Below are 20042 nucleotides of genomic sequence, written 5' to 3'. Positions count from 1 at the left end.
TTTCCAATTTCTTTGAAATCATTTAGGAAAAGGCTAGGAAAACAACAAATAGGGAATCTGCCACCTGGGCGACTGCCCTAAATGCAGATCAGTATTTATTGATGATTGATGATTGAACCGTACAGTTTGTGAAGTGAAGTATTGTTACATAACAACCACACAGTTTGTGAGGTGAAGTATTGTTACATAACAACCGGGCGTTTTGTGAAGTGAAGTATTGTTACATTATTATTATTATTATTATTATTATTATTATTATTATTATTATTATTATTATTATTATTATTATTATTATTATTATTATTATTATTATTATTATAATACAAAATACAAAATCACACCAACCTCAACAGAGTCGAGTAGATATCAGTAAAATACCACGTAAGGTGAATCCTTGTGTGTGGTAATTTAGAATATTAATTACATAGAGAGAGAATATGGGTATGAGTGAATGACGGATATGATCAACAGCACATGGTGGTGTATCCAATAGAAATTGGATATGGTGACGTGATATTCTCATTTAGTTATTTCTTCCATAACAGTTTTATTATCCCTGACAAAGGATTTAAGACAATTCAGACTCGTTTTCTGACTTAATGAAGTAGTTTGTAAAGAACCGGAAAGGACATTAAAGAATTTTGGAATGAAGTACAAGAAATTGCGCTTTGTTATGGTAAGTTTGGGTTTGTATAACATACAACGGTGGTACATCTTACTGCGTGTTGAATATTCATGTTTAATGTTCTCAATTATATTTTTGTTTTTGTTAATATATTTGTATATTTCAAGGGCATAGCCTGTTTTACATTAAGTATATTTGCCTCAGCATATAATTGCCTACTTGGGTATAATCTTCCTTTCTGGTATTTGAACAACCTGTATTTTATTGATTAGATTTTTGTATGCTCCTCCCCATGCCAATATTCCGTAGCTAAGAAGAGACTGAACCAAAGCGTAATAAACCTCTCTTAACAATTTCATACTGGATGTGAATTTTAAATTATGAAATATATAAACAGTTCTTCTGATTTTCTTTCTTAAATCGGTAATGTGACTTTTCCACTTCATGTTCGAATCAATTAATAATCCCAAATACCTAACATTATTTACTTTATAAATTTTGTAGCAGTTACAATTAAATTTACAGTTGATGTTGTGTACAATTAATTCATTAAAATCGTTTCGTGTATCTGTAACAGAAAAATTCATAAAGTTTGTCTTTTTAATGTTTAGAAATAATTCATTATTAACTAACCATGATTTAAATTTAAGCAGTGCTCAAGTTGCTCTCTGTCTGACGAGATTCCAGCTATCACCCTCAATGTAATTGACTGTATCATCTGCATATGTTACGATGTGCGTATGTTCGGCATTTGCAATTGTTTTCTCTAGATCATTAATAAATAGAATAAACAATAAAGGACCTAATACTGTGCCTTGTGGGACATCCTTTATTATCCTCATCGGTGTGCTTAGATGTTGATTAATTTTGACATACTGTACTCGATCTATCAAGTAACTCTCAAGCAAATCCAGCACATTACCCCTAAAGCCGTATTTTTCCCATTTCTGGATGAGCAAGCGGTGTGACACACTATCGAATGCCTTTTCAAGGTCGAGAAATATCCCCATGGAGAGCAGAGAAGAATTAAGATTTTCATATATTCTCTTTGTAAAGGCGGATATAGCATCAGTCGTTCCGAGATTTTTAATGAATCTAAACTGTCTGGGCGAAAGTATTTGGTGTTTTTCTAAAAATTGGTAAATATTGTTCTTTAAGCATTTCTCAAATATTTTTATATTGTTGTAGTTATCGAAATGGGTCTGTAATTTCTAATGTCATAAATATTTCCGGACTTGTAAAGAGGTTTTACTATTGTTGTTTTAAGCTGTTTTGGAAAGTAACCTTAGGTGAAGGAATCATTGGTAATATTCAGCAAGGGTTCCTTTAAAGACTCTATATTTTTTTAAATAATTCGAGCCGAAATATTGTCTATTCCTACAGCTTTGTTTTCATGTACTTCACTCAAACATCTCTTCAGATCGTATTCTGTTTCGGTGCAAGGTTGCGAGCGATATTTAATGTGGAGTCGGAAATCTGTCTGTGATGCTTTGCTTTCTCAGTCGTTTCGTTAATGAAATAATTGTTAAATTTATTAGAAAAAATTGTCATCTTTCCAGATTTCACCTTTATATCTGATTTCTTTGATCTCTTCTTTTCTAACTGACCTTTGTGTTATTTCATTGACTATGCCCTAGACCTTACCTTATTTGAATTGCGATTGATCAGATTCCTATAGTACTCAGTTTTCGTTTTCACAATTAGATCATTTAGTCTGTTCCTATTTTTCCTGTACTGTTCTTTAATTTCCAAGTTATCCTTATTTTTTAAATGTTGTTGATAATGTCGGTCTCTTGTGTGAAAAGATTTTACCAAACCGTAAGAAATCCATTCTGTTCTTTTGACTTCCTTTGATTTCAATTTAATAGTGGACAGGCTCATGCAGCTTTTAATTGTATTCACGAATTTATCAAGTTTGATATCTAAATCACTGCTATGCTAACACTACCCTCAGGTAGTTATTCAGTAGACGATATTCATGTCTATATTGAAGGTACGTTAATTGAACAGTTTGGAGAAGATAGTTTTAGTAATCATAATTACAAGTTCTCAATCACTCTAAGCAACATTACACATAAATGTGTTATTGAATCATCATCTAAGATTGACTTCCAATCGCAACCTGATTCGATTGGACCATTGCTTGGATTTTCATCAAGGGAGCTCCTTTCGAACGTACGTTACGAGTCTGATCAACCTATAACAATCTTCGGTGATTATCACGTGAACATTACTTGTAATATTATTACAGACTTGAATAGTAATCTACAAACTTTGCACATCTTGCACGACTTTATTGTTTCAGAGGGACGTGGATATACTATTTGTGAGAAACCAACAGTATTTCTTTATCATCCTGTGTCTGTAAAACACATTAGTAACATTACTCTTAGACTTGTAAATAAACATAATCAGCTTATTCATTTAGATCGGCACGCGTACGTAGCTTATAAACTTCATCCCAAACCAGTATGAAAAACATCTATAAAAGTCGGTGTACGTTCCGAGGACATACTACATGTGTGCAGAGACTCATCGAGTTAACAGATACCCATAAGCAGATACTCCAAGATTTAGGATATACGTTACTACAACCGAATGGAAGAATACAGTAGAAACTCGTGAAGGTGTAGTACGAAGTGAGCTTCATTCCTATCAACCTTTTACGTTTGGATTAAGTAACAATGATGAAATGGACCATGTTATGCATCACTAGACTAAGCGCCAAAACACCATTCTGAGATAATTGAGCTCAAAGTTTCCAGTCGTTTAAAAATCCATTTATTGTTAAATTTTCCCAATTTTTTTTGCAATAAGTAAGAATTATTATTTTTGAACTCTTTGTAAAACCTCAACCTAATTACTTATCAAACAACGCTAAAAATAAATAAAATGGCGGTTAGTCTATTTCCGTTTGTTGTTTGATTGTGCATTTTTGTTTTGCATCAACAGACTAAGTGACTTTTAAGTCCTTTGGTTGCATTATGTAGGCTATAACTAAACAGGTCACTTGGACTAGTCTGTGATAAAGCATAAGTAAACTACACGACGTTTCTGAAATTTACAGTTCAATAAATAAATAATCATTTCATTATATTGGACACATAATCATAAATGAAGTTGTAAATTACATTACCTAAGATACAAATAATTTGTGAAATCTACAATTTAACGTTATGGAATTATGAAATAAGTCGGTTATTTTTGCTCTCAAGACTTTTGTAGAAATTCCTTTTCTTACCGGTAGTGTGAGGGAATAGCAAAAACACGCACAATTTTGCAATAAAAAGTAGTTTATTCTTTACTAATTGGCACAATACATGGTAATGTAATGTAAAACAACTGAATAAAAATGGAAATAATAAAGCTTACAACACAACAACAAATCAAAAATGAACCCGGACATTATGTATTTTACACTTTAAAACTTTTTATTACCTGGCTTGAATCACAATACTGTAAAAAATCATTTATAGCGAAAGATACTTGATTAATCTTATAAACATAAACAAAACCCCTAAAATTCAAAGGTGGAAGTTTTTTCACTAATTAGCACGAAACACAATACTGCTCAGTAACTAAACAAAATTTAAGAAAGAAACATAAATGAAATCAAAATCTGTCATTATTCACTTTCTATTTCAAAGTCAAGTTGTCCATTGAAACCATCAGTATCGTCTTCCACACTATTATCGGTGAGAAAAGACCGATACATTTATCTGGCATCTTCTGGAATCAGCGGCAGAAGAGACTTCAAGTCTTCAAGTTTAGGTCTTGAAATTGGTTTCCATCCTGGCCACAGTTGAATTAAGTGTACACTCAAATGAACTGGTTGCGCAGAAGTTCCTCTTTCCTTTCTTTTCTTTGAATACTTAATTCAACTCCAGTGTCCTGATCAAAGTCACTCTTCATGAAAATGCTTAGAGGTTTGTCTTTTCTGATTTCAAGTTCTCTCGTTTTCAGCCAGTTTATTTTGGGATTTTCCATGTCAACTTTACGGTTTGTTATCTGTTTTTCCAGCATTTGTGTTCCAAAGAATTCTTTCTGTTCCATTCTGTGAACAGCCAAAGCATTCTTTATAAGACGTACTTTCATCACATTCATATAGTCATTCACAGTGCACAACTGTTGTTGTAGCTTCAACGCGCACTCTATATGTCTCCAAAACTGCTGTCGTTGGGCAAAAAACTGTGTCCTGGGAGAACATAGCGCAAAGTAATATTTTCTAGCGTGGGGTGAGTTTCCAAAATCGTTCGTTTTCTTACCTGTAAAACCTCATAGTTATTAGTAATCCTTATTGCATTTGTAACAATGCGATCGGTTCTTGCTCTGATAGCCTCCATTACTGGTACCATAATGTAGGAAATACGACAGCACAATCGTTTACCATGTAAACATGCACAGTAACAACATACTAGGTTAGTAAACACTACACAGCTGATGTTGTCTGGTCTGTTGTGAACCAGTGCAGCCACCTGTTTCGTTTAGCATCACTAGACCACAGACCGGTAAAGGCGCTTGGTCTACTGTTGCATAACTAAACATTGGCTTATCGCTTTTGGTTTCGTGATGCAAAACACAAAATCAAACATAGGTAATTTTGCACTTAGATTTTTCACATATTTTAAGGCAACTGTTACTAGGACATGTACGGTGACTTTTGTCCATTTAAGTTACGTTGTTTCTCAACAGAATGCGCACAAATACTGATTTTTACAAAATGGCGTTTGGTCCAGTGATGCATAACATGGTCCAAATACATTTTATTATTAATCAGAAAGATAATAATAATAATAAGATGTATACACCTTACCACACGAAAGCTACCTCTATATTGAAGGACGACTAGAAAATTCGGATGGAAGTGGACCAAGCACATCACAACTAAACAACCATGCTCAAGATTTTCTATTTTCTGAAGTGCGATATGAAGTAAATAATGTTGAAATAGATCGAACGAAGAATGTTGTTATTACAAGTGCAATGGAACTCTACCCTTCTTTCTGTGATGAAGAATGTAATCTTTTGCGGATGGCAGGATGGTGTCCAAAAGATACTAAAAACTGGATGATTAATGAGGATGGAACTTTTGTGGGTATGTTTTCACTGAAACATATTTTCGGCTTCGCAGAAGACATTACACGTATTATAATCAACGTAAAACAAGAGCTTATTCTAATCCGTGATCGAAGTGATTACAATTCTCTTAAAGCAGCAGAAACACCAGTGGAATCGAAAATTACACTTCATCGTATACTGTGGAGGATTCCACATGTAACCTTATCTGATCGTGAAAACTTCGATTGCTCAAGATTCTAGAAAATGATACATCAATACCTATACGTTTTCGAGGTTAGGAACAGCATGAATATCCTGTGTCACCACCTACAAACAAGCATAGCTGGGCTGTTAAAACATCACGTTTTACTGAGAAGCCCTTGTATATTGTTTTTGGATTTCAAACTAATCGTAAATTCAATCACGAAAAAGATAGCTCACTGTTTGATCACTGTAAATTAAGACACGTTAGACTATATCTCAACGGAATTAAGTATCCCTACGAAAACATAGACATTAACTTTGAAAAAAAGAAGTTTGGGATTCTCTATGACATTTTTTGTAAATTCCAATCATCGTATTATCAGAAAGAAGATCATCCGCTATTTACATCTCAAGAATATAAAAATAAAGCACCGATTGTAGTTATAGACTGCACTTATCATGAAGAATCTATAAAAGAATCACCAGTAGATATTCGTTTAGAATTTGAAACATCTGGAAACATTCCTGCTAACACAGCAGCCTACTGTCTTATTATTCATATAAGTGATGTTACTTACCATCCGCTAACGAATATTATTACCAGACTATAAGTAAGGATAGCTCTTTATCATTAACATTAGTGTGTGCTTCGACATCGTACGTTATGGAACAAAACAGTAAATGTGCGTGCTGTTTGAATGCTCATACACAACATCTTATTTATCTTACATGAGTAAGTGAGGCTATTAAGATGTTCTATAAACATAGAACGTCGATGCCGAAACATCTTATTCAATACTTACCACCAGGATTTTTATCTACGTACGCTGCCTCTTACGTACATATTTTTTGGGACATCCTTCCTCTACACAGTAAGATCTCGATCGAAGTAGCTTTATGCAGAACTTGTCAACGACATTACAAGCATCGAGGAGAATATGGTGATGGTGACAGGGATGGACCAAATCCGAAGATTGAACACTGTACACAGTGTATGAATGAACTTTCTCTAGTACCTCATGATGATGATGATGATGATGATGATGATTCAGAAAAGGAATAATAACAAGGTAAGAAGAGTATGATCTTCTCTGTAAAGCACAACATACTTAGTATAATATATTTCTAAATGTTTTGTTTAATTAGAATGTTGCAGGAGGCATACCGCAAAACGTTGTTAAGGAACATACCAACCTTGTCAGCAGCAAAACGAACACTGTTGTAGGGTATTGTAAATAAATATTTGATCGCATTCAAAATGTTGTACTTATTGCATTCCTTACACCTACTTACTCTTAAGAAAACGATCAAGTCTAAACATGCACAATGACGTCATCACTGCAGCACGTGCTTACTCTAGCTATCCCGATGCATGTTTAAACTTGTTCGATAAAGCTATGCTTTAACAGAGGAGGAGGAGGAGGCTATAACAGCCACCGCCATATCGTGTAGTAGCCTCTCTAACTGCTAATTAGCGATGTAGTAGCCATAGAGATAGCAAAACGGTACTCTGTTGAATAAAGATGGCTGCTGTCAAAAACGCACGTAGAATATTTTAAATTGTCCGCCACCTCATTTCAAAGGTAAGTAGATAAAGATAGCAGCACCGAGGTAAGCGATGTAAGATGGCGGATGGCAGCTGTCAGAAAAGCACGTGGCTTTGTTTGCTCTGTTAATTAAAGATGACAGCTTGTCAAAAAATCACGTGGAAATTGCCGCCACAACATTTCAACGGTAAGTAGCTAAAGATAGCAGCATCGAGGTAAGCGATGTAAGATAGTAGTAGCTAAGGATGGCAGCACGGTGCTCTGTTGAATAAAGATGGCTGCTGTCAAGATAGCATTTTTCAAATTATGCGCCACCGCATTTCAAAGGTAAGTAGCTAAAGAATGCAGCACTGAGGTTTGCGATGCAAGATAGAGAATGGCAGCTGTTAAAAAGCATGTAGATTTTAAATTTCCAGCAGTGCCGTAAAGAGGGCAGCACTAAGGTTAGCGATGCAAGATGGCGGATGACAATTACCTGCCACCACATTTCAAATGTATAGCAGCACGATGCTCTGTTGATTAAAGATGGCTGCTATCAAATAGAATTTTTCAAATTATCCGCCACCACATTTCAAAGGTAAGTAGCTAAAGAGTGCAGCACTGAGTTTTGCGATGCAAGATGCCGGATAAGAGCTGTCACGTAGAAATTATCCGCCACCACATTTCAAAGGAATGTACCTAAAGACGGCAGCACGGTGCTCTCTCGATTAAAGATGCTGCTTGTCAATAAAGCACATTGCCCTCCACCACATGTTAAAGGTAAGTAGCTAAAGAGGGCAGCACGGTGCTCTATTGATTAAAGATGGCGGTTGACAGCTGACGGAATTGTCCGCTACTACGATAAAGATAGCAGCACGGTGCTCTCTTGATTAAATATGGCTGCTTTCAAAAAAGTACATTACCCAGCACCACATGTCAAAGTTAAGTAGCTAAAGAGTGCAGTACGATGTTCTGTTGATTAAAGATGGTGGATGACCGCTAACGGAACTTTTCAAATTTCCCGGTACTACGTGCTTAAAGTAGTAGCCATAAAGATAGCAGCACGGTGTTCTGTTGATTAAAGATGGCGGCTGACAGCTGACGGAATTGCCGACTACTACGATAAAGATAGCAGCACGGTGCTCTGTTGATTAAAGATGGCAGCTTGTCAAATAGCCTTTTAAATTGCCGCCACCACAATTCAAAGGTAAGTAGCTAAAGAGTGCAGCACGATGCTCTGTTGATTAAAGATGCCTGCTGTCAAAAAGCATGTGGAATTTTTGAAATTGCCGCCACCACATTTCAAAGATATGTAGCTAAAGAGGGCAGCACGGTGCTCTCTTGATTAAAGATGGCGGATGACAGCTGTCAAAAAAGCACGTAGCTTTGTTTACCCATTCACATCTCGCGCTAGTAAGGTTTAGTTGGTAGCACTGAGGTTTAGGCCCGTCAAGATGGCAGCACTGAGGTTAGAGATGCGTTGTTGTCGATGACAGCTGTCAAAAAGCACGTGGCTGTCAAAAACACGTGGCTTTGTTTACGCAGTCAAATCTCGCGCTAGTAAGGTTTAGTTGGCACCACTGAAGTTTAGACCCGTCAAGATGGCAGCAGTGAGGTTAGCGATGCGTTGTTGTCGATGACAGCTGTCAGAAAAGCACGTGGCTTTGTTTAGAAATTCAAATCTCGCGCCAAAATTAAAATTTCCCGCGGGAGGATGAGCGGGCCCCTGGGAGCCCGAGGAGGAGGAGGCGGACGAATCCGTAACTTTATCTACTACAGTTCGTTTCGAAATTCCTAAGTTGGCCTTCATTTATTATTATACACGAGTTGTCGCTACGGATTTGTTGCTAGTGTTGTATATCTCCTTTCGAGGCCCCTTAAGAGGGGCGCCATTTAATAGCTCTCTCTGTACCGGGAAACGATCAGGCGTACGCAGAGAAAAATAATAGGTGGGCTTAGAACTCAATCTATTCACCACCATGTATTTATGGGCAATGTTTCCTACTGTATTATTCCTGTTCCTTTTCACGAAATATTTGTTTCGTTGGCAAATTATTTAAACATTAAAGCAAGTTATTTTACGAAATTTTCGTAACGCATTGTTTGCCTGATTTAAAAAACATGATATCTACAAAAGGTTGCCTTTATCTGGATGTTTTGAAAATAATTTGTTTTTACGTAAGTCAGCATAAATTAATTGAAATGAATGCCTTTCGCCAGAAGATCAAATTCAAAATTGCAAATGGAAATAGTAGCTCCCGTATTCACATCAAAACTCACCCCGATTGCGATAAGAAGAGCGCAAGTGAAGCCTCGCTGTGACACAAATAGCCCATACAGTATGGATGGGAGGTAGATGCAAAAGAATACACTCGCGCAGTAATATGAGAACCACACCAAGAACAGAGAATCACGTTTCATTCATACTGTGGGGCAAACAAGACAACCATGATAACATAAACGATATCGTTACCTGAAGTAATACCAACGTGCAATGAAAGGAGGTGAATGTTAGTACAAAATCCATTTGAAACGTTTAAAGACGTTTCGGTCCGTTACAAATGCTGCATCTGACTGCATGGAGTCCATCTTATATATCAATAAAACCCGACACATGTTCCTCAAGACAAGGATATAAGAAAAATATATTCCGGTGGAAAGTTAGACCATCCCTGACAGAAAACGCAAAGACGGTCATCTTTCGTGCAATCACAGAAGTTACGTGATCGTCCCACGTGAAGCAGTACCGGTAACGAGCCATTTTGGCAAATACACCCAGCTAGGGACGAAACCGAACTGACACAAGGTTCAAAAGAGGCTCAAGTAAAGTATTGTTGCCCAACAAACGTGACTTGGTGATATGAAATATTGTTACCTAACAACAGTACAATTTATGATGTGAAGTATTGTTAATTACCTAACAACCGTACAGTTTGTGATGTTGAAGTATTGTTACCCAACAACCGTACAGTGTGTGAAGTAAAGTATTGTTAACTAACAACCGTACAGTGTGTGAAGTGAAGTACTGTTACCTAACAACCGTACAGTGTGTGAAATTTGTCACCTAACAACCGTACAGTGTGTGAAGTACTGTTACCTAACAAACGTACAGTTTGTGACGTGAAGTATTGTTACCTAACAACCGTACAGTTTGTGATGTGAAGTATTGTTACCTAAAAACCATACAGTTTGTGATGTGAAGTATTGTTACCTAACAACCGTACAGTTTGTGGTGTGAAGTATTGTTACCTAACAACCTACAGTGTGTGAAGTGAAGTATTGTTACCTAACAAACATACAGTTTGTGAAGTGAAGTATTGTTACCTAAGAACCGTACAGATTGTGACGCGATGTATTGTTACCTAACAACCGTACAGTTTGTGATGTGATGTATTGTTACCTAACAACCGTACAGTTTGTGATGTGAAGTATGGTTACCTAACAACCGTACAGTTTGTGATGTGAAGTATGGTTACCCAACAACCGTACTGTTTGTGATGTGAAGTATTGTTACCTAACAACCGTACAGTGTGTGAAGTGAAGTATTGTTACATAACAACCGTACAGTTTGTGATGTGAAATACTGTTACCTAACAACCGTAGAGTTTGTGATGTGAAGTATTGTTAATTACCTAACAACCGTACAGTGTGTGATGTGAAGTATTGTTACATAACAACCGTACAGTTTGTGATGTGAAGTATTGTTACCTAACAACCGTACAGTTTGTGAAGTGAAGTATTGTTACCTAACAACCGTACAGTTTGTGATGTGAAGTATTGTTAATTACCTAACAACCGTACAGTTTGTGATGTGTAGTATTGTTACCTAACAACCGTACAGTTTGTGATGTGAAGTATTGTTAATTACCTAACAACCGTACAGTTTTAGTGTGAAGTATTGTTACCTAACAACCGTACAGTTTGTAGTGTGAAGTATTGTTTCATAACAACCGTACAGTGTGTGAAATATTGTTACTGTTACCGTGTTTTAGCGGTAGTTATGCGTAAAAGAAGGTGCGGGTGTGAATGGGTTTCAAGCTACGAAATTATAGTGCATGTAAAATTAATTTAAAAATTAACAAGGTTATATTTTCTTTTCAAAAACAAAGCAATAACAGACATGGCAGGTACAATGTAGCAAAACAAGGGGAGTTACAATATTTACAGGTTTTGGGCTTCACGCCCTGACTTCAGCGATCAGCTCAGTTTTACCACAAACACAAGTTTTAACAGAGGGGCAGAAAACCCCATTCATCCCTAGGCTCCCCTGGCTCCGAATTACACAGAAAAGCCTCCACGAGGCATATGACACTCCATTTTCAAAAGAGCGATCCGCTCTTAAAATTTAAGCCTCTCAAAGGCCACACCAAACTCTACCTTCAAGCTGTCCTCTAAGGACGTATTCACAGGGGTAAAATACCCAACCTACTGAGGTCTATTACATGAAAAGGAGGTTGATTACATGACCTCTAAAATAACAATTTGAGAGGAGGCTAACCGCACTCCTGATACACTTTGATTTTTTAAAACCTACTTTGGCACTAGGCCGTTATTACAAGGGCTAATCCCATACTACAGAGGTGACTTAATAGCAATTTACATTACATTACGGAAGAATTGGTTGAGAAAATAAGTTCACCTTAAGACGATGTGAGTGGGAGCTCGAGAGGGTTAAGCACTCTCTATCCCGATATGTCGTTTTAAAATAGAATAGATACCAGTTGTTTTTACATTTTAGGAAAAGGTTACATGGTTGAACGCTTAGAACCCGCCCCGAAAGTTAAACTGCTGAGCAAGAAAAGAAAGAATTTATTAATCGGCCATTACCTTATTGTTGACCGCCGCCGAGGAAAGAGGCGCTCCCCGCCTCCTGCTATGTACTTAATACACTGAAAGATGGAACAGAAGTGGCCCGGAGACCCCAAAATCAGCAGTTTATATCCTCTCACGGAAGATTCTAGGCGTTAGGGGAAAGAAAACACCCTCCCACAAAAATTTTATTGGCTAGGGAAAAGAAACCCCTACATAGAGGAAGAAGAAACACATTATTGGTGGAAAATTAATTAAAGAAATTCGGGATTGGCTAGATCCAAAATAAGGGGAAAAAGAGGGGTATACAGCCAACTTAAACAATGACAGAAAGAAATTTAACCAAGAACAAACTCTTGAAATAAAAATTTCTCCAACAAAATAGTTCTTTGACTCCGCACTAGGTCGCACTATTGTTGATCTTCAGTAGTGTCCTCTAGAAGAGAAAGTTCACACTTCTTACTTCAAGCGAAACAAAAACACATCAAAAATGACACAGTTCACAAACTCAAAAATTTCCAGGTAGTGACATCTTCTGAGAAATTAGTAGATTAATAGTGTAGATAAAGTTCAGACTTCCTCCAGAAGAGGAGTTTCAACTGGCGCAACTTTTAAATAAACAGAGTAGAGGTGTACCGCCCGGTACAGACCTCCCCCCCCAAAAGTTCCTCCAGGGGTGACACATGAAATCAGTTTGAAACAAGTTCCAAGTTATAAAGTGAATATGAAAATAGATTACAAGATTTTCAGAATGTTGTGTGATTCAGTTTCACAATTTGTTGTTGCAGGTGAAGTAAAGTCTTTCTGTTTTTAGAAGTTGAATTTCTGAAGATAAACTTTTAATACTTGAAGGTGATGAAAAATTTGGCAATGTCCACCAAATATGGTGTTGAATTCCCAAGTGTAATCATTACTTATGGTGACTGTCCATGTAGTTGATGTAGATTGAGTCGGATGGCCAGACCGGCCGTTGCAGCTTGCGTCCAACGGAGGCCGCTCGGACCCCTCAAGTACCCTGAGATACCGCTCGCCCGCACTATGAGGGGAGCAGAGGTGTTGAAGTACGCCGCGCCCGCGGTGAACAGATACCGGCTGCGGGCATGTAGCAGGTCGTGCGCCGCACATCAGCCTTGGCCGGGAGGAGAGCTCCGGCTCGCCGTGCACATGTCGTCCTCGCTGGAGAGGAGGGGGCCCATCCCCCTCCCCAGTCGCTGCACAGCGCTGCGCGGCTGCGGGGGCGCTGGAACATTAAAGCTAGGCGGCAGAATTGTGTTGGACTATCATCTTCTTTGAGGGTACAGGCTTGTGGAGAGGTTGAGGGGCCAGCGGCGTGTAGATATCCATGGCATTTACTATTATGAAGCCACAGTGTAAGGTGGAGCAGGAGACGGGAGCGTGGTAATGGCCGTGGCAAGAACAGGATGGCAGTTTAACGGGTCGGGGCAGGTTTTACATAAGGCTTACATCTAAAACCAAAATATTACAGAAGGGGCAGAATGCCTTAAAAGTGAAACTCAAAAAAAATATAACCTTCGTATCCTTTCAAAATACTATGAAGCAAGTTAACACAGAAATTACACCGGTTTCACCTGGGACAGGTGAACTCTAAATATCCTCTCGGTGACTGGATTACTTAGCAATAAGGTAACCGGCGTAAGAAAATCGAGAATGATACAAGGCCCATGAAATCTGGGGGCAAGCTTGCCCGCGGGAACAAAATTTTTGACCATAACCTGGTCGCCTACCTTCAAAGGGGTGGGTCTCCGTCCACGATCATACCTTTCCCTAACCTTTTCATGAGACACTTTAAGATTGGCTTTAGCCTTCTTCCAAAGATCTTTAATGTTGTCCGGATCTATTATCTCGGGTAGAATGTCATTCAGAGACCAGAGGTTAGAGAGCGGCGAGTTGGGAACAAACTTGAACATTAAAGAAGCTGGAGTAAATTTGTGTGATTCATGGACCGCCGAATTCAAAGCAAAAGCTAACCAATGCAGGGACGTGTCCCACCTAGAATGATCTTCATGATGATAGGCAATAAGTGCGGACCTGAGATTACGGTTAACCCGTTCAGCCAGAGATGGTTGAGGGTAATAAGCGGAAGTAGTTACATGAGAGATGGACAAGTCAAAACAGAATTTACGAAATAAATTAGATGTAAAAGCCTTAGCATTATCAGATACAATGTATTGGCACGGACCAAAAGAAGCGAAAATAGAATTTAGGCAAGTAATGGTGGACTGAGCGGTAGCCAGCTTAGTCGGAAATAACCAAGAAAATCTGGTAAAACCATCTACACATACAAAGATGAATTTGTTGGCATTTCCCTTCGAGTGGGGGAAGGGTCCTACATAATCAATATACAGGCGTTCCATGGGGCGCGACGCTTGATGAGAAGACAAAAGGCCTACTTTAGTGGACATGGTGGGTTTACTGATCAAACAAGATTTACAAACTTTTACAAGTTCCCGAATTTCACCGTCCATACCTTTCCAGATGAACATTTCACGAATCTTTTCACGAGTTTTAAAGATACACAGGTGCCCCCCCAATGGGGTCTCATGATAGTATTTGAAGATCATAGGTACAAGAACCGCTGGAACAACAACTTTCATCAACTTATCATGCCTCGAAGGGCAACATAGAACACCATTCCTCAGAACATAAGGGACAGCATGTTCCCCAGAAGAAAGGGTTTCCATTATCGGAGCCAGCGTCGGATCTTCACGTTGGTATTTCTCAATATCCCTAAAAAGCATGGGAGCATCTGTTAAGATGGCATTAACACCAGATAGTATGGACTCGGAAGGTGATGAACTGTCGACCGGTTCGTGGGTCTCTACGTCGTTATGAAACATACGGCTGAGTCCATCGGCAACAACATTTTCAGTACCTCTGATATGCCGTACATCGAATTGGAAGGCAGAAATACGGATGGCTCAACGGGCTATACGACCTGTACGACGCGGCCTACCTAAGACCCAGCTTAAGGCTTGATTATCTGTCTCCAGATCGAATTTGACGTGTTCCAGATAGAGACGGAACTTTTCTAAGGCGAATAAGACTGCCAAACCTTCAAGCTCATATATGGAGTACTTTGCTTCTTGAGCTGACAATGTCCTAGACGCATAGGCGATGGGTCGCCTCCCTAGTTCAGTCTCTTGAAGAAGAACTGCAGCTACTGCTGACGACGATGCGTCGGTTTGGACGATGAATTTCTTCGAGAAATCAGGCATAGCAAGTACAGGGGCATTACAGAGAGCTAATTTCAGATCTTCAAAAGCGGCTTGTTGAGAAGGTCCCCACTCGAATTTGATGCCTTTCCTACGAAGAAGGTTTAAGGGCGCCGCTCTATTAGCAAAGTTAGGAATGAACTTCCTGAAGAAATTCACCATACCAATGAACCTGGCGATACCTTTGATGTCCTTGGGAGGTTTAAAATCACGGATGGCCTGTGTTCTAGAATGATCGACTGCTACTCCATCGGGTGACACAATATGCCCTAGGAATGACATAGAGGGCTTAGCAAAGGCAACCTTGGACAACTTAACAGTTAACCCAGCCTTACGAAGGCGATCGAGAACTTCTCGCAGATGATCTAGATGTTCTTCAAAGGTCTCTGAAAATACGACGACATCATCTAAGTAGTGATATAAGTACTCAAATTTGATGTCGGAAAAGACCCTATCTAGTAGCCTAGTGAGCACAGCTGCCCCCGTGGGGAGCCCGAAAGGCACGCGGTTGTATTCGTATAAATTCCAGTCCGTGGCAAACGCTGTAAGGTGTTTAGACTCTTCGGCAAGGGGAATTTGATTATAGGCCTGATTTAAGTCCAAGATGGTGAAGAACTTGGCCTTACGAAACCATGAAAAACAAGAATGAAGGTCGGGAAGGGGCACAGATTGTAACACCACCTTCCGATTGAGAGCCCTGTAATCAATGACAGGCCTGAAACCTCCTTGAGGTTTCGGTACTAGAAAAATAGGCGAAGAATACGCTGACTTAGAGGGCCTAATAATACCGTCCTTCAACATCTGATCGATGATTTCTTTCAGAGCCTTCATTTTAGGTGGAGATAGCCTATGCGGTGGAAAGCGAACAGGAATCGAATCCGTGACCTCAATTTTGTATTCAATAAGGTCAGTAACACCAAGAGTATCAGAGAACACCTCGGGAAACGACTGACACAATTTGCGAATACTATTAGCCTGCTCCTCAGGTAGATGTCTAAGGTCTAACAACATCTCATCCTGGGTAGGCGAAATAGATGAACATGATGCAGAATTACACTTTAATAGAGGGATTTTACAATTAGAGGCAAATTTGAATGTGCACGACTTACTCTGAAGATCGAGCACCAGACCAGTGTGAGACATGAAGTCCGCTCCCAGTATGATGGGGCAAGACAAATGCTTGGCCACAAACAATTTGATTTTCCATGTAAATTTAAAAACACGAATTTTGACATGTAAGGAACCTAGAATTTCTAATGGAGATGAATTAGCCGAAACATATTTAACAGGAGATGAGTCATAGTCAGGGAGTTTACAAACAGATTTCAATTTAGAATACCAATCAGCCGAAATAATGGAACAAACGCTGCCTGAATCTAAGAGAGCTGTTATAGGCTCGTTATTCAACTCAATCCTAAGAAAAGGAACAGGTGCGGGGGTATCCGCCGCAATCCTAAGACACTCTCTGGGGCATTCAAAAAAAGAATTTGAAGATTGCTCATTCCCTGAATTCTCGACCCTTTTGCCCGGGGCTGAGCCTTGGAAAGCAGAATTAGTCGACTCAGCCGAAGCCGCTAGTCACTTTTTATTATTGGCATGGGTGGAATTTGCACCAGAGCAGGAGGGGGTGCTATTTGAGTTTGGGCAATTCTTGGCGATATGTGAGAAAGCCCCACATTTAAAGCAGCCTTGTGATGAACCAGCTCCATTCCTAGTCCCACTTGGCTTGATCAGTGGACACTTGTTGCGCAGATGGTCCGGCGACCCGCAAGCATAACATTTACGGAGATTGACTGGTCGGCGAGGTGGAGGCCGAGTGTTACTAAAGGAAGGCGGGGGTTCTTTCGCGACACGCAAAGAATCGGCGTATCTAACTCCTTCCGCTGAGACGGCCAATGCTTCAAGTTCAGAGAAGGTTTGCGGACACGCCGCGAAACACAAATATGACCTGTAGGATGGTGAAATACCTTCTACAATAGCCTGCACAATCTGATCTTCAGGAAAGTGCAGAGCAAACACCCTAGTGTAGAATTTGATACCTTGTATGAAATCAGCCAAGTTCTCATCCAAGCGCTGTACACGGTAATAGTACTTCTGAATCAGGGAGGACCTGGCCCTAGCCGGGATGAAGTTAGCTAGCAAATGGGCATGGAAATCCTCAATAGATGATTGCTCGGCAATGGCTCTTACGATTTTATCAGAGAGAATACCAATAGCATACGGATAGATAATTTGCAAAATTTGACATGGCGAAAGAGAAAAAACAAGAGCATGATCCTGAAATTCCACTAGAAATCTTAAAAATGAAATTACATCACTGGTGGTGTTGACGGAAAACTTAGAGATACCTCTAAGCAACATTGCCAATGGATGAGGCAAGCTACTGAACCCAGGTGACATAGTCGTTAAAGGTTTCAATGGCAAAGAAGTTAATTCAGAGCGGATGTTACCCAATGACGCACGGCGTTCAGATTCGTTGTTCGATGGGGCAGAGATAGTTTGAGCAGCAACGGTTATCCTATTGACTTCTCCCTGAGGAGGCTCTTCATCACTACCTACGTTCACTGTGGCGGGTTGATCAGTTTTGGGAGGAACTTCGCCGGTTAGCAATTGAGTGACCTTATTAGACAATTCAGAAATAGTTTCAAGGAGCGTATTAGCGTCCTTCCTCTGAACGTCATTCACCTTTAGAGACAACAGATCATTAACTCTATTTGCAAAGTGATACAGCCTGCCTTGCACACGCTTAATTTGATTAGGAGACGGATCGTTTTCATCAAAAAAGCTGACTACAGATGCTAGCCCAGTAATATTCTCGACGATCGTGGAAAGAGAATCATCAATTTCTTTCTCTCCCAAATTGGGGATGGAAATGGGCAAATCAAGGGACTCTCTAAGCTTGTTGGTGTCGATTGCAACCGTGCCTCCAGATTGCACATTTCTGATAGTTAACTCGTATATCAACTCCTCTTTGCGCAAATAGTTAAGGAGGAGAACATCGCGAGGGCCGGGCATGATGACAGAACAATTTTGAAAAACTCAAAAAATTCCAGCAACTGAGACAATTGTTAGAGTTCGAATCAAAGCAATGTTTAGCCGTCAAAAGGGGCTAAATTGAGACCCATTCAACCACGCTCTGCTACCACTTGTTACCGTGTTTTAGCGGTAGTTATGCGTAAAAGAAGGTGCGGGTGTGAATGGGTTTCAAGCTACGAAATTATAGTGCATGTAAAATTAATTTAAAATTTAACAAGGTTATATTTTCTTTTCAAAAACAAAGCAATAACAGACATGGCAGGTACAATGTAGCAAAACAAGGGGAGTTACAATATTTACAGGTTTTGGGCTTCACGCCCTGACTTCAGCGATCAGCTCAGTTTTACCACAAACACAAGTTTTAACAGAGGGGCAGAAAACCCCATTCATCCCCAGGCTCCCCTGGCTCCGAATTACACAGAACAGCCTCCACGAGGCATATGACACTCCATTTTCAAAAGAGCGATCCGCTCTTAAAATTTAAGCCTCTCAAAGGCCACACCAAACTCTACCTTCAAGCTGTCCTCTAAGGACGTATTCACAGGGGTAAAATACCCAACCTACTGAGGTCTATTACATGAAAAGGAGGTTGATTACATGACCTCTAAAATAACAATTTGAGAGGAGGCTAACCGCACTCCTGATACACTTTGATTTTTTAAAACCTACTTTGGCACTAGGCCGTTATTACAAGGGCTAATCCCATACTACAGAGGTGACTTAATAGCAATTTACATTACATTACGGAAGAATTGGTTGAGAAAATAAGTTCACCTTAAGACGATGTGAGTGGGAGCTCGAGAGGGTTAAGCACTCTCTATCCCGATATGTCGTTTTAAAATAGAATAGATACCAGTTGTTTTTACATTTTAGGAAAAGGTTACATGGTTGAACGCTTAGAACCCGCCCCGAAAGTTAAACTGCTGAGCAAGAAAAGAAAGAATTTATTAATCGGCCATTACCTTATTGTTGACCGCCGCCGAGGAAAGAGGCGCTCCCCGCCTCCTGCTATGTACTTAATACACTGAAAGATGGAACAGAAGTGGCCCGGAGACCCCAAAATCAGCAGTTTATATCCTCTCACGGAAGATTCTAGGCGTTAGGGGAAAGAAAACACCCTCCCACAAAAATTTTATTGGCTAGGGAAAAGAAACCCCTACATAGAGGAAGAAGAAACACATTATTGGTGGAAAATTAATTAAAGAAATTCGGGATTGGCTAGATCCAAAATAAGGGGAAAAAGAGGGGTATACAGCCAACTTAAACAATGACAGAAAGAAATTTAACCAAGAACAAACTCTTGAAATAAAAATTTCTCCAACAAAATAGTTCTTTGACTCCGCACTAGGTCGCACTATTGTTGATCTTCAGTAGTGTCCTCTAGAAGAGAAAGTTCACACTTCTTACTTCAAGCGAAACAAAAACACATCAAAAATGACACAGTTCACAAACTCAAAAATTTCCAGGTAGTGACATCTTCTGAGAAATTAGTAGATTAATAGTGTAGATAAAGTTCAGACTTCCTCCAGAAGAGGAGTTTCAACTGGCGCA

Source organism: Anabrus simplex, chromosome 8, assembly GCF_040414725.1.
Source record: "Anabrus simplex isolate iqAnaSimp1 chromosome 8, ASM4041472v1, whole genome shotgun sequence".
Lineage (NCBI taxonomy): Eukaryota > Metazoa > Arthropoda > Insecta > Orthoptera > Tettigoniidae > Anabrus > Anabrus simplex.
This window is presented reverse-complemented; position numbering follows the sequence as displayed.